Consider the following 15,327-nt stretch of genomic DNA (forward strand, 5'->3'; position numbering starts at 1 on the left):
GAGGGAATCAAGAAGCTGCCAAAAAAAGCTGACATTAAAAGCACTGCTTACCTGCAGCTCATCTGATACCGTGACTGAAACCTCTCATTTGCAGCAATGTAATCCAAGCCGTTCTTTCTGCAAAGCAAGAAAGTAGGTTATTGCTTAAGCAGAGCTGGGGAAGGGGAAGGAGATAAGCAGGGCCTGATCCTGCCAGGTGCTGTGTGCCCCACACTCCCTCTGAGCGTGAGGGTCATGATCAGAGTTATGCTTTTCTCACCTCAAGTGAAATCCCATGCTAGAAGCTAACATACAGTAGGGAAGGACTTGCTAATTGCTCAATGGGTGCTGCAATAAATGAAGCATCCATTAAAATAATGCTTATATGACACCAGCAGCTTAACCTTCTTTTGCTTAATGGACTCAATGGGATGGGTGGGGGGGGGCCTGGGACAGGGGCTTGGGGCTTTTTTCTGCCTTCAGACCCCATCCCAGAGAGGTGCAGGTGACAAGAGACATTCATCACTTCAGGTTTGCGTTTGGGTGAGATGGCTTAGGGCAGGAAAGGTTTTTGACAAATACCACCCCTAGCTGGTGACTCCAAAAGCCTTCTTTGTTAACAAAGATGATACAGGGCCAGGAAGGGGAGATAACACACCGTCATTCTCCTTTGACTTGCGCTAGGAGATGGGTTTCAAATCACCTCTTGGGATGCAGGATTTGCAGCTATGCAATGCTCTGCCACCTGCTATCAAACTGCCGGGGCAGCGCAGAGATCCTTCCACCCCTGGCTATTGCATCTGACCCTCTCAGGAGTAAATAGGGAAAAAGAAACCTCTCCTTTGGCACTTTCCCAGTTTCTAGCAGCAGGGACATTTCCTAAGCTGCTCACTAAAGTTTAGTATTTTTCTAAGGAACAGCTGATTCTGTCAATACAGTAATATTGTCACGGATCTCACTTACTGCAGCAGGGCAGGATGTGGCCTGATGCGGTCGGCCTTGCTCTGACTGCTCCATCAGCAAAGCCTCAGGAGTCTTTCACCCTCAGGAGCAGACAGAGCTGGGCCAGAGTCTCGTGCAGGCAGCCAGACCCCTGCCAAAGAAAACACGTGGGACCTGGTCCAGTGTGGGCATCTCTATCTGCTGCTCCCAGCTCTTCTTACAAGGTATGGATGTGGGCACAGGAGCCACTTGCCTGCTGGAGATGGAAGAAGAGCAGTGTGATGTGTGAAACCAGCCTTGAAGGAGGCTGCCATTGTATTTCTAAGCATTCAGTTAAAAATCTCCCTTCCCTGCCTCATGCACACAAAGCAACAGGATGGCAAACCAGCCCTACCTTCTGCAAGCTGGTGGTGCTCCCCTGCAAACCCCCACCAACATGCTTTCCTTTGGCTGGATTGCCTGCTGCAGCCATGGACCATCTCAGCTTTCCCGGGATGCAGATAGCTGTGTGCTTTGCTCAGCAGCACTGAAATCCTTCCCCCTGCAGCACCAAGCACATCTTGTGCTATTTCTTTCCCTGTCTTTAGACGTGCAGAAATCCACCCGGCTGCATCTGCTGCTTGGTTTTAGCTGTGGTTTTGTATCAAGATCTTTTCAGTGGGTCGTGTCAATGAAGAAATCACATCCCCATCAAAACCACTAACGCAAACACCTCCTGGTGCACTCTGTGCATGCTCTCAGGGCTCACTGCAATCAGCCCATCTCTCTTGGAAGGCTGCTTCTTATCTCGGGTGGCAGCAAAAGGAAGTTAACAAACAGTGACATAAATTATTGAGCAGCCGAACTGCCCTGCCCTGTCACAAAGTCAGGGCTAAGGAACGAGTGACACCCTCCTTTGCACTAATTCAAATGAAAACATCACTGCACCCCAGCTGCATGGGAAGGGGCTGGGACTGGCAAACAGGCTGGCTGTGGAGCTCACAGTTCCCACTACGAAAGCTTGCATTTTAATGTCACTTTGCATATAGGTTTTGGCTGTGTTTCTCTGAGCCCCAGCCCAGCACAGACCACCATGTGTGCTGTGCCTGGGCTGGCTGACTGGTTTAAATACACTTGTTCTGGAAATGGTGCTTAGGGCCACCAATTTCAGCCTGACACCAGCTGCCCTGGGTGGGGTAATGGGCTTTATGAGGGAGATAAGGGCTGTGGCAACACTTCCTTTAGCCCTGCTGCTATCCCACACCCTGATGTGCAGGTTTGCTCCAAGTGTCATCAATAACTGAACTGGTCCCCATAGGGGTGGATGCACTGGGACAAGGACTGCAAAACAAAGGAGAAGCACAGCCCTCCCCTCTTGCATCAGCCTCATCTCAGTCATTTGTATTAAGGATGGCCTGATTTACGATTTGGCCAGGATCAAAACACATTTCCTCCCGCAAGGATTTTATGCAGGCTTTTCAAAGCACTTCATGAATTCCAATAAATCCTTAGGGAGTCTCTGGCAGGTGGATGCCTTTAAATCTGTGTTCACCCTTGGCACCTGACAAACCCGACACATCCAGAGGCGGTGGGGAGGACAGAGCGCCCACCGAAGATCTGGGGGCAGGTGATCTTCAGGCATTTTCCACTAAAGCTCCAGAACTGAAAACTCTTTCAAGTATTTTACGTAAGAAACCAAGCCACAGCACCACAGAGTCAGGAAGAGGATGCAGGACAGATCCCAGGCGTCCTTACTGTCCCCGAGCACCTAAACCACCTCTCCTTTCCCCACTGCTCTGCATCCTCATGCTGCCGTTCCTTCAATAGCTGAAGGATCCTGAAAACTTACAGCCAAAGCTTTCTTGCCTGCAGCAGCCACCTGAACCAACCTTCTGTTCCGATGGAAGCACTGGAGCATTTCTTAAAACAGCTCTTCCTCCTCCCATTAAATATTGAAGAGAGGAGCACTGGGGGAAAGCATGTGCTTTTGCCGAGGCAGGATGCACAGTGCTGGGAACCACGGAGAGCCAGATTAAAATGGCAATGAGATGGCAGGTGCTTGCAGAGCACAGTTCAGTTTTAGCTTCCCATTGCCTCCCCTTGTTGTGGTGCTCCCCGCAGCATCCCCAGCATTGCATCCTCATCCTGACAGCTCCTGCACCAGCCCCAGCACATGAACAAGCACTGAGCTCCTGACCTAGCACTGCCTTCCTGCAGATCCCAGCAGGGGACCTGTCTGGGTTGGGAAGGCAGACTGGGGAGCTACATGCTCTGCTCAGCCACCCCTGGGTTGCAGGCTGAGTGGATGAAATCCTATTGACCTGGAAACCAAGTGCTCGTCGGGGCTGATGGGAACACAGCGGTGCCTGGAGCCTGGCCACAGTGGGACAGGAGCAGAGCATGCAGCAGCCCTGGCCCCAGCTGCCAAGGGCTATCCCTACCAGCTGCTTTGTCTCCCCATCACCACTTTCCCGGTCTGCCTTATTTTGGGAGGGTGGCAGAGGGAGGGTGTTGGTGAATCCATGCTTTGCAGTTGCTGTAGCAACTGTGATGTCTCTGGTGGCAGGAGCACACGTTTCCTGCAGCAGGCAGTGTGAGCCACTTCGCTGCAAGAACATTTGTTCCCCCTGCTAGAAAAAAGCCCCCTGTGCCCATGTGCTGAGCTGGAGGGATGCTGCTGCATCTTCCTGCTCCTGGGCAATCTTGTGCACGAGCCAAAGCCTCAGCATCTCCTCCAGCCCCTCTGCTCCTTGGCAAGGACAACTGCCTTTCCTTGAGGCAGCCTCAAAGGCAGGGGGAGTTGCTGCAGCCATCCAGGCTCCTCCCTGGGCAGCTCAGACCTGAACTCATTTCCACGTGAATTAGAGCATCTGCTTTGGTGAGCAAGGATCAATCTTGATCAAAACACTCTCAGCAGTGGAGGATCAGCACAAGCTTTGCTAAGTTACTTCCCTGATTAATGACTTCTAAATAACGGAGCCTTTTTCAGAGGCTGGATTCATTGGGTGTCCTTTTCTTGTAAGGTTTTGCCTCCTAAATCCCGTCACTCCTCCATTTCCATCATCTTTGTACATCGCAAGCCCTGACCCGTTCTCTCTTCCTGTTCTCTTTGAGGAACCTGAGAGACAGAGCTCCGTGAGCAGCCCCTTGAGATGTTCTGGTGCCTCTTCTCTGAGCATCAGCAACTTGGCCATCACACTGGTGTTTGACCTTGAGGCACATTGCTCCAGCTTGCCACCCTTGTGTCAGGACCACCCTTTGTCATGTGCCACTGCAGGCACCCACATCCATTCGGAGTCCATCAGCCTGGTTTGGGCTTCACCTTGTAGATGTGACTCATCTTTCTTCCTCCAGAAATGTGACTTTCTATTCAGTTCAAATAAAGCTTATCCTGATGGCCTCTGTCCAACACCCCCAGCAGTTCACATCAGCCAGCAGACACCCAGAACAAAGCAAACAAAGCTTGTTGCTCTCCCCCCATAGCTCAGGGTTGCATCTGCTTTGGTCTGGTTTGCAGAATGAAGCCCCAGCCTTGCACAAAGGCTTTTCCAGAAGGCCATGAGCTCTGATCCAGCCTTATCACCACCTGCCTTTGGGATGGCTGTACCTGCTGCCAGGGAGAGCAAGAACTGCAAGTAGGTTCTTCATCAGAGGGGGAGGCAAAAAGGGAATGAGCAGTTCCCACCTTTCCTGCCCTAAGAGTACACCTTCTAAGTGTTTCCTGCCGGGAACCAAATCTTCCTTCCTCAGGTGGTCACCTTCACCACAAGAGATGAGCAATGCTCAGGCGTTCATAGCTGGTGTATTTGGAGCTGCAGCTGGAACTCTGCGTTCCCTGGGAAGTGTTCCTCAAGAACAGGTTGGGCAGTTGGGGAATGTTTCACCGCTATTTTCGGCCTGAGACATTTTCCCTTTTTTTCTTCAAAGTACAACAAAAAACCTGTCAACAAGTCACAAAAGAGTGATCTCAGCCTAAAATACGAGCCCTGGCGCAGGAGGGCTTTGACTCAGAAGCCACTTCCCATCTTTAGAGACTTCAAGTATGTTCCACTTCGTCATCCCGAAGGTCTTTAAATGCTTATAAAAACAGAGTTTGTTTATGCTCCGTCAGAACAGCCTATCTGTTACCTTGAAGGCTGGATGCAGAAATACTCCTCAGAAATTTATTGGTTTCATTCCTACCAGTCTGAACAGAAGTTTTCCACAGAGACGGTCAAAATACAAAGGTCTCAATTCCAATTTCCTTCAGTCTTTAGCAAGATGTCACATTAATTGTCTTTAAAAGCACTTTTATTAGTTACTGAGAAAGCAGGAGTCTGGCAGCTCTGCTTGACCACGAACTATTCGCGTTTGTGAGGTCTCCTTTAACAGCGGTTTGATCCAACACAGTGGTTTTCTCCACCAGCAAACTCAGCAGAGCCTGCAGCCAAAAGGACCAGCTCCAGGCAAGGGTTATTGCCTTCAGGTCTCAAGGGGCTCCTGCTGCTGCCTGGACAAAGCCTTTGTGCCCCTCTCAAGCCTTCTCACATCCCCAGTGTCAGGTAAAATGGAGCCGTGGAGGCATATGGTCAGCCTGAGGCCAGGGAGACCCATGAGAGCAGGTATAAATACATATCAACTGAGGCAATTTCATCCACACCTGTGATGCTCTGAAGAGGACTCAGGGAACCATCTAACACCTTGAGGAGTTCTGGTTTAGTCTGATTTTGCATAAGGCTTTGTTTCAGACAACAGCTCAGCCCGGTGATAACACAGGGAAAAGTGGTCATGAAAAAAGCCAGCAATTCCCACTTCTTCAAGGGTCAAGGAAATTATCTTCCCCCATCTGATCTCCATGGGATGCTCTGGGACTGCTCCTGCCAACATTCAGTCATTTCGGAGCTGCATGGACAGCCAGAAACACAAACTTCCCACCTGCCTCCTCACATGAGCCCTCCCAGCTTCCTTCAGTCAAGGCCAGAGCATGCAGAGCAGGATGCCCACTGCTCACGTCTCAGTGCATCAGCCAGCTGCAGGATGCACACAACTCCATGTGATACAAGCACCACGGTGGGATGCAACCGGGTCATTAGCATTTAGTGGAAAACCTCAGCTTTACTGCATATCTGCTATTGACTGTCCCATTCTAAACAAGAAGACAGATGTTAAATGGCGTTAAATGGCATTAAATGACACAAATTGAGATTGGCCTTTCCCTCCTGGCCGTTTTTTCAGGGCCCCCAATGCCATGCCAAACTGAGCCTCTGCTTGTGTTTCAGCTCTGAAAATACTTGAAGAGTGCCAACACACACACACACACACACACAATCCTCATAGGGGAGCAGACAGTGCTCTGATAATTGAGATGTTAATGCTGAAAGACTGAGCAAGTTTCCCTCATGGCTTGGCTGTGGGGAGCTTACGAGAAGAGAATGAATAAATTGGGACTTACCTGAAACAGCCAATGGATTGAAACCTGGAGACTTCTGGAAGCAGCTATGCAGGGAAGGAGCACGTGTGAAGGGTCCGGTTATAGGATTCCTCCTATAGTTGTGTAAATACATAAGCATTAATGTTGCAAGTTGCAAAGACTGGCAGGGCCAGCAGGGTGGCATCCATCCATCTCCAGAACCGCCTCCATCAGCACACTCACACTGCCATCTTCCAGCCAGGCAGATGCCCCATGTGCAAGGATGTGAATGAGAGCCCAAGATATATGGGCAGCGAAGATGTTCCAGCAGGAATGGTCTGTTGGACACTCAGGTATCTGTGGGTACAGAAACACAGAGAGAGCTTTCAGGCACGGGAAAAGCTGGGAAATCCAAAAAGCCCAGCTCCTGTCGCAGCCCTCTTCAATCCATCACCAGTTTAACACAAAGTCACCCGGAGGAAGCAGATTCTCTCTCCTGAGGATGGGTATCTGATACCCAAATCTTACAGCTACTGCACATAAACAGATGAAGACATTCTGATTGGAAAAATGCCTTGTCAAACCTCCCCTGCTGTCAGAGTGCCCTGGGGGATCTGAAGCCTCTCACCTACGAGAGTGCAAAGGATGAAGCCAGTGAGGCAACAAACATCATGAAGGGCCTTCAGTTAGCACAGTCGCTTCATCTCTTCCTTTAACTTTAGGACAGATGTGACAATAAAGGGCTGAGCAAGGTCTAGTCACAGCTCCTGCCTGGGGCATGGCTACTGCACATAAAAGCAAGCACCAGTGCAAACATGTGCTGGAAGGACCCCACTGCCCATAAAACAGTTCAATTTTGCTTTCAAGCACTGACCTAACCATGATTACTGGAGGTCTGATGCTCTCACAGGTGCTGGTTTTACACCTGCATTATTCACTGGCCCCATCAGAGCCAGCCCTGACTTCTCCCAGCTGGATGGAGAAGAGAATCAGGCGTTTCCATTATTTAGCCCTCGGACATGGCCACATCCACCCTACAAACCAGCCCTGTCATATGCCCTTTGCGTGGCTGAGGAGAGCCTCAATTACACGGTGGTGGCTGTGCATGGGCCACCAGCCCCACTGTTTACAGGAAGCGCTGGTGCAGAGCATGGAATTAGAAAGACCGCAAGGAAGTGAAGGATTAGTTACTGGAGATTAAAGGACATGGAAAAACCACAGGACAAATCAGTGGGGCCTCAGCAATGGTAGCTGCTATTTCAGTCTTCCAGCTGCTGGCATTCATACTGCTCATGCCACCGGGGTGAATTTAGGAGGAATTCAGTAGGGTGGATGGTTGCTCTGCTTGTGGACTAGTAAAATACATCAAAGAATAGGCCCCAAACCTGCTGGAAGGATGTCTGCTCCACTCCTTCCTTTCCTCAATCATTCCTTTAAGCCTTCCTGCTTCCTGGGTGCAATTCCTGGTTTTGGACTGCATCTCCAGGCTGAACAGCCAGATCTAGTTGCCAGCAAAGCCACCGGGATGTCCCCATAGGTTAGCCCAGATCAGTCAAGATAAAGCCTCTCCTCAAACCTGGGAAGAAGTGGGGTGGGGGTTAAGGTCTGACATCTCAAGACCTACAAGACAGCTGCAGTGCTAACGGGAGCTGGTGTTTCTTGGAATATCCATTATTATCACCTGGGGACAATAGCAGGTGAAGGTTGATCCTGGTCCTCCAATCCAATCCATTCTAACACAATCATTCTTAAGACCATTACTTCTTCAGGCTTTTGCCTTTAAGCACCCACAGCTTCCTTTCCCCTTAGAAAGTTCAAACCTACCAGCATGGTCTCTGGTGGGAGGAGACACAGGCAGCGCCTGTGGCCAAGCAGAGACATTGTACAAGTGACAAGACACGCTTGTTTGAGGTGCCTCAGTTGAAGTGCACGAGTTCACCTCACTTTGGGTGAGCTCTCCTTTCCAGCTACAACTGCCCAGCGGGATTTCAGTGGTTGCTCACCAACTCTGACATGTGGGCTGGAACAGGTCCTATGTCAGTGTGTGACCCCCTCTGCCTGCAGCTGCAGATACACAACTGCTGCTCCTGCAGCTCTCCGGGACGGCCACACACCCAAACACATATTCCCAGAAAACCCCACAGGCTTTCCCAAATGCTTGGCTATACCTTCCACTTTGGGTACACCTTCCCCAGCACTTTGCTCCTGGCAGGTGAAGCAGTTTGCAGCGCTGCCATCTTGGTCCCTCAGCCACACTGGCAACACCCTCACCACTCTCCTGCCACTGGCAACAAGTTTTGGGGCAGCACCCAAACTCCTCCACCAACCCCTTTCCCAGGGAGTCGGGCAACTCATTTCCTGTCTCTTTCTAAAGACAAAGATGTCACTTTGTTATCTCCCCCCGCAGCCTCCACTGTACCTCAATGCCACGCAACATCAGGCTGCTGCCACAAGCCAAGTGAAAGCATCCCCAAGCCAAGTGAAAGCATCCCCCATCCATCCCCACAGCTGATGCAGACTGAGCTCCCAGCACCACCGTGGCCTTCTGCACTCAGCGCAGGGTGGTGATTCAGCCCTGACTCAATGGGAAGGTGCCTGTGGACTGAAACCCCAGCCCTGCTGCCTGCACAGTCTGTGGTTAACATGATCCTGCTGGAAATCACAGAGCTGCAGCACAGGCGGTGGGAGGGAGGCTCCCCTCGGTGAGGAGGAGCCCACAAAAGGCTCCCACTGACATTCCTGCCTTCTCTCTTGCTCTGCATCCGTGCTGCTGAGCAAACACAAACAGCACGTTGCCTTCATGTTTGACCCACAGCAGTGCTTGGCTGCTGGTACCATACCACAGGCTCCGTCTAGAAAGCAAACAGTAGCTCAGTAGATTTTTTGCTTTTGTTCCCCCTACAACAAACAGAAAGGATGAATGAGCTTATTTTACAGCCTCAGAGGAATACCCAGCCATTGTTAGCTTGACACATGCAGCAAAAAGTGATGGCTAAGAAAATAAAAGCTTATTCTTTCCTGAATGGGTTGGCTGGAGAAGAATCCCCACCCCAAAACCAATTGCACGGGCCAGCAGCAGCATTTCCATCAGCTACGTGGCTGATCCACAGCTTGGTGACTTCCAGAGAGAGACCTGACCTGCTGCATGTAACAACAGGGAAGTGAAGACCTGGGTTTAGGTGATCTCTGAGGAGTCTGAAGCACACTGTGCTCCCAGCCTGCCCTCCCCGCTCAGGTGCCACCCAGCACCATGTCCCCATCCTGCACTCACAGCAGGCAGAGGGAAGGCAATGCCATCCTTCTGCAGACACTAACACAGAAACTCTGCACAACATTTCCTTCTCTCAATTCTCTGCACCTAAAAACCACTGTCACAAGGTCTGAAAGTCTCAGCTGAGGCTCAGGCACCTGCAATGGGAAACCAGCGGTGATGACCTCTGCTTTGGAGAACTGACATTGCCAATAAATGGGTTCAACGACACTTTCTCCCCTTGGAAAGGAGGACTGAGAGCCAGTACATGCAGACAAAACAGTAATTCCACAGCTGCTCAATTAATTAACACCATTAATTTTAACCAGGACCTCTTGGGTCATTTCACTGCAGCCATTTCTGCTAGAGAGCTGGGCACCATCACCTGCTGCAGCCTTCTTTGAAGCAGTAACCTGGCTCCAGAGCCGTATTTCTCTCCACTCGCCATGGAACTTGCTTCTGCCACCAAGTCACATAATTGTCCCTATTACTGCAGTGGTAAAATCAGTGTCAGGAGCTCAGAGCCCACGAATGGAGATTCAGAGTTTGGAGTCTGCAGCCGTCTTGTGTGGTTCAGTGACACATGAAGGGAAAGAAAAAAAATATCCCATTAATAGAATAAATCCCCAAGAATTTCCCCCAAACTCCCTTCCCACCCAAACCAATGCTTTTTTAAAGATGGATTTAAAAAAGCAGGAAATTCTACTGAATATGCTCCCTCCCTGTCACAGCTGCAACTCTGCTTTCAAATACATCTGATTTAGGAGACTGCCTTGGATTTATCTGGATGGCTGCATGCTGGTTTTCCTGCTTTATTCAGTGCTCAAAATGGCTGCAGAAAGAAGCTAAAGCAGAAGCCTGGTGGTGCAGTCCTGGCTGCTGAGCCATCGCTTCCCTCCATCCTCCTGCCCTGCGTACGTGAGGGCTCCTGGGAGCAGCAAAGGACAGGACAGAGGGGGCTGAGGCTGTGTCTGAGACAACCCTGATTGCCAGTATGTGCATCAGTGGGGGGGGTAATTTAGAGAATAAAGAATGAGGGGTTCTTTCAGTCTACAAAATCAGGAGCCAGCTCCCTCCCTGGTATCAGCAGAGAGCAAAACAGGGCCCAGGCAATTTTATCCGCTGTGGCTCCAACCCATGTTCTGTTTAGAGAAGCGATGAACCACAGGGAGAATGAGATCTCATCTTTTATTAAAGGCAGCTACGTACCTATTCACAGCTGTGCAGTGCCTTTAACAGCAAAATCAGTGACCAAGGTCTTCAAGTGGTTAATGTTCAAACAAATTACAGTGAGGAACAAAAAGGGGATTTTGCTTTAACTTGAAAATTAAAAAGAAAATACAAGAAAAGGAAGAATCTTTTTGTTTTTTGGACCTTTTAAATGGCCAAGGCTTTTAAGGTGTGCTCCAGAGCCCAGCATGAGCCTCCTCCTTGGGGAGGGAGGGAGGAGAGGGCTGGTGCAGGGGGATGTATCCTGATGGGTATTTTATGGGCTCCCCTGCACTGAGTGGGGAGCTGCGGCTGCCTCATCATGTAGAGGCGCAGGCAGGGGACTGGCTTGGTGACAGCAAGTCTGCTCAGTCACAGATCAAATGGCTTGATGGAAACTGGATCCAACTGGTCCAGCCTTGCGGGTTTTGATTTAAACTGCAGTTATAAGGTGTGATTAGAGGCAGGGGATGCAGTGCCAAGAGCTCAGATGTGAAGCAAAAAACATACATTAAAAAAAAGTCCTTTCCCTAAACCTATCTGTATTTTTCCAGTGTTAACTCTTTGCCTGCCACTGCCGAACACACAAGGAAATCCTGGGCCATCCAAGGACACCTTCATGCTGCTGCTCAAATCCAGGGGCTGTAAGAGTTCTGTCAGCAATGCAGAGGAATCTGGCCATTTGGCCACTGAAGCACTAATATTTATGGGCTTGGTATCAATAATAACCACAGCGGAACTTCATAGAGACCAACTGAGTCTTTCCTGCCACTGTGCCTGAGAGCAAGGGAAGTGGATGCTCTCCCTGAAGCCCTCGTGCTGGCCAGCAATGGCTGAAGCAGGGGCTGTGTTTTGGCTGCCTTCTTTCTGGGTTACTCCTATACAGGAGAGGAGGACGCAGTGCTTTCCTGGAAACGGTTAAACAAGGTCTCTTTTTCCTGCCTCCAACCAGTTGCCCAAAACTCAATAGTTAATTTGGCAAAGAGAGGCCTTTGGAGATGTTAATGCAGTTCAACCCTTCAGCCCATATGGATAAAATCACACTTCAATAAATTGCTGGTTCTTTATCATCATGTGGCATCATCACAAAGTTAATTTCAAGCTTTCCAGTAAGTTGTAATATATCTTTTAACCTAAAAGCTCTTTTGCATGACACTGAAATAGGTCCCAGTCTATATACATCTGCTGCCAATACAAATGTATGGTTCAGCAGCAGTAAAGAGGATATAAAAGACTCCCACATTACAAATGTAGGAGGCAGAGGATATTTTAGCATGGCAGTGGTTACGCTTTTGGCAGCTTTGCTATAATAAACTTTGTTTTCAGAGCCTTAAAATATTCCCTGTGCAGTGAAGACTGACATATTTGCTTTCAGCAGAGCTGTCTCAGGGGCCAAGGCTGGTGAAGGGAGCTCAGGAACATGGGGGAACACAAAGAAGACGCAGTTAATATCACCCTACGTTTAAACAGGGAATTTCCTCTCAAAATGCAAATACTTGCAAATGCCATCAGGTCCTGGTAGGATTATTTGCATAAATGCAGATGGGCACTCAGCAGGTACCTGCACCCATTGTGACAACCCCCGGGGCTGCTTCAGGAGCTGGGGGCAAGGGCCAAAACCACGAGGGAAAAGGGATATGAGACACCAGCCTTGTGTAGGAAAAGTCTCTGGAGACCTCCCTATCTCACCATCTGATGGAGGCCTGAAGTCACCTGCCAGGATGCTACTGCTGGGTGCCTGTCTGCACTGAGATGTTATTGCCTTCAAGTGGATGGACCCCATCTACAGCTGGCGGGTGGATGCTGGCTACCATTTGTCTCCCAAGTCACGCTGGACTCTAATGATCCACTCAGGCATCGAGGTAGCTATGGAGAAAACTGATGTGACACTCACAGCTTAGTGCACGCTGGGATGGCAAGAGTGGCTGTGAGACTTTGAGCCAGGCAATTTTTTCAGCAGAAAAAGAAAGCCTGTCTCATACAGGACAGCATCCCAATCCCAGAGCTGCTGCCTGGTTCTGCCTGCTCTCTGCCTCCCCATGAGGCAAGGTAGGGTTTTTGTCCAGGTCCCCAAATGCCATCACTGTGATGCTGAGGGCAATGCGCTCTGTGAACAACCACCATTTCCTTTTGCTCTGGGAACTCAGCCTGACAAGGGATGACACAAGGAAGACTGCCTTGAAACATTAGGATGTATTTCCAGACCTTTAAACCTTAGCTAAACCAGAGTAAGACAGAGAGGAGCTGGAGAGAGGTGGCTTTCTATGGTCTCCTGCCCCCTGCACCACCAAATAGCATTTCCCAGGATCCAACCTGCAGCAGGGAAGAGGTAAAGTCCTTCTGTCCATTCAGATCAGTTTGAACCATCAATTTCTTGCAGAAGAGGATATCCAAAAGTTCAGAGGGGCCAGGTCTGAATAGCAGAGCAAGCATGGAGTCAAGCTTTACAAAAGAAAATGCTGGGAAATGGGCAAATGCTGTCCTAGTTCAGGGTATGGGCTTAGTATTGAACCCAAGAGGAGCTCTAGTAAGTGCGTCCAGGAGGACTCATGTGTCAGGTGCAGTCCAGACACATAGAGATTTCTGTGGGTATGGAAGGCCAACCTTAATGATGAGGAAATAACGTAAAAAATGCCACTGGTTTATGTATACCTGCAAACCCAGAAATTCAACCCTGCCAGTTACAGTTTCTAAGCCAGCAAGAAAAAACACTTCATCATCCAGCCTCTTTAGAAAAGCTCATTGCTCCTTGTATTGAACTTGGATGAGGTCTTGGCATGGGGGATTTTGAGAGCATGTGATGGCATTATGGTTTCATGCTAATCTGTCCTCATTGTGTGCTCTTAAAAATAAATAAAAATCATGCCTTTCTAATCCACAGGTTACTAACTGTGGGAAAACCACATCCATCACAGCTTTGGCAAGTGCTTAGAAGTGTCACACTTTTGTATTTATTAATTATCAAGTGAATGTAGAAACATGTTGTTACTAACCTGAGCATCTGGAATGCAAACCCCATGCAGTTCCTCCTGCAGGTCTAAACCCTTATGTCTTCAGAAGAAACCTGCACCAAGCAAGGCCACAGTTGCAGGGCTGTGCAAGGAATGACCTGACCCCTTTTGTCCATGGACACCTCTCAGGGTTTGGTATGCCTCACCAGTGTACGTTATCACTTGGGACAGGGTTGTTTGGAGTTCCTAGGATGTAAAAGAGAAAGAAAGAAGTTATTTTGATAGTAGATCAAGTATCAAAGGAATAAAAATAACCAGGGCCTTTTGCAACCTGCAGGCTGAGCCCTCTACTGTGAAGCCAGGTGTATATTCCTGCCTGGGGTGAAATTCCCCACACCCCGTTCAAAGGGGCAGCACGACAGCACTGGGGCTCTGATCTCTGCAGATGGGCAAGGCCCAGGAGAAGTCCTGATCTCAAACTTCAGAGGAGCATTTTCATCTTATTTCCCTGCTCCAACCGGCAAGACAAAGCAGTCCCTAAGGGAAAAGCCCACACAGAGCGAGGAAAGGAGACTTTCCTCCTCTCATCACTGCAGCACAGGGTGAGGAACCAAATGACCTCTTAGATGGGAAGAGTGAACAAACAGCAAGCAGCTTCCACCAGGAAGGCAAGTCCTGTCCTCTACACACACACAGCAACAGGGTCCCATGCCCTCAGAGGGGGGACGCGTTGGCCACCATTCTGTCAGCCAGTGAATAAAGATGAACTGGTCCTAGAAAGAAACCAAACTCCAGTCTCTGCTCCCCTGAACAAAGTCTCCTTTGACCACTTCTCACACCAAGAGGACGCCTGGGTCCAGCCTGCGCTGACCCTTCTGTCCCAGCACACGTCAGGGCACCAGCCACCCACTCTTAATTAACTTGATGGGTAGTAACTCAGCAGCACAAATCACCTCAAGTTACCTTGGCCAGGGAGCACAGCGGATCCTTCCACAATGAAACAGCACGACAGGAATTATCCCAAGCCATAATTGCTCCGAGCAGACAATAAACCAGCTCACGCTGGTGGAAGTAGGCACTCAGAGGTAATAACCCAGTGAGTAACAATAATGGCAGCAGATACTTGATAAAAAGCAGGGAACAAAAGAGAAAGCTTTCTCCCTTATACAAAGAATGGATGTTTTCTCTTTGCTGCCTTTGGTTCGGAAATGCATTTAGCTATTTGGAGAGTGCTGGAGTGCTCACCCGCACGCACAGCAGAAGCGGAATTTGGGCTGGGGGAGGAAGGGATCATTTTCCACTAGTGAGATCATGGGCAGGAAAATTAGTTCTCTCCTTTTAATCCTTCTTGGATTTCTACCCAGCCACTACCCAGGCATTTTATTTTCTACAGGAGAAGAACCTGCATATTGGTGGGGAAAAAAAACCCCAAACCTGCTCAGCGGTGGTAAAAAAAGGGCATTGAAATACCAGTGTTCCTGTTTCCCCTACCTATACCCAGTGAGTACCCAGGCGATGGGAGGGATAAGCCATGCTCATCTGACGAAAATCCCTAAAACCAGGAGCTTGTGAGTGGCTGGTGCATGTGCCTCCTGCTCCTGCTCCTGCGTGTGGCTTGTGGCCCCTCG

The 15,327-nt window shown here is 49.6% G+C and overlaps 1 long non-coding RNA gene across 1 annotated transcript; it reads right to left on the reverse strand.

The window, feature by feature from the left end:
* Window positions 1-810: 810 nt before the first annotated feature.
* LOC133208774 (uncharacterized) lies at window positions 811-6,575 on the reverse strand. Its single transcript, XR_009724508.1, has 3 exons — window positions 6,533-6,575; window positions 6,332-6,423; window positions 811-1,174 (listed from the first exon to the last, which is right to left on the reverse strand). It is a non-coding gene; the product is annotated as an uncharacterized LOC133208774 (long non-coding RNA).
* Window positions 6,576-15,327: the final 8,752 nt, after the last annotated feature.

Source organism: Neopsephotus bourkii, unplaced genomic scaffold, assembly GCF_033783945.1.
Source record: "Neopsephotus bourkii isolate Nb327-2 ecotype Australia unplaced genomic scaffold, CSIRO-AGI_Nbou_v1 NB_284, whole genome shotgun sequence".
NCBI classification, from domain to species: domain Eukaryota; kingdom Metazoa; phylum Chordata; class Aves; order Psittaciformes; family Psittacidae; genus Neopsephotus; species Neopsephotus bourkii.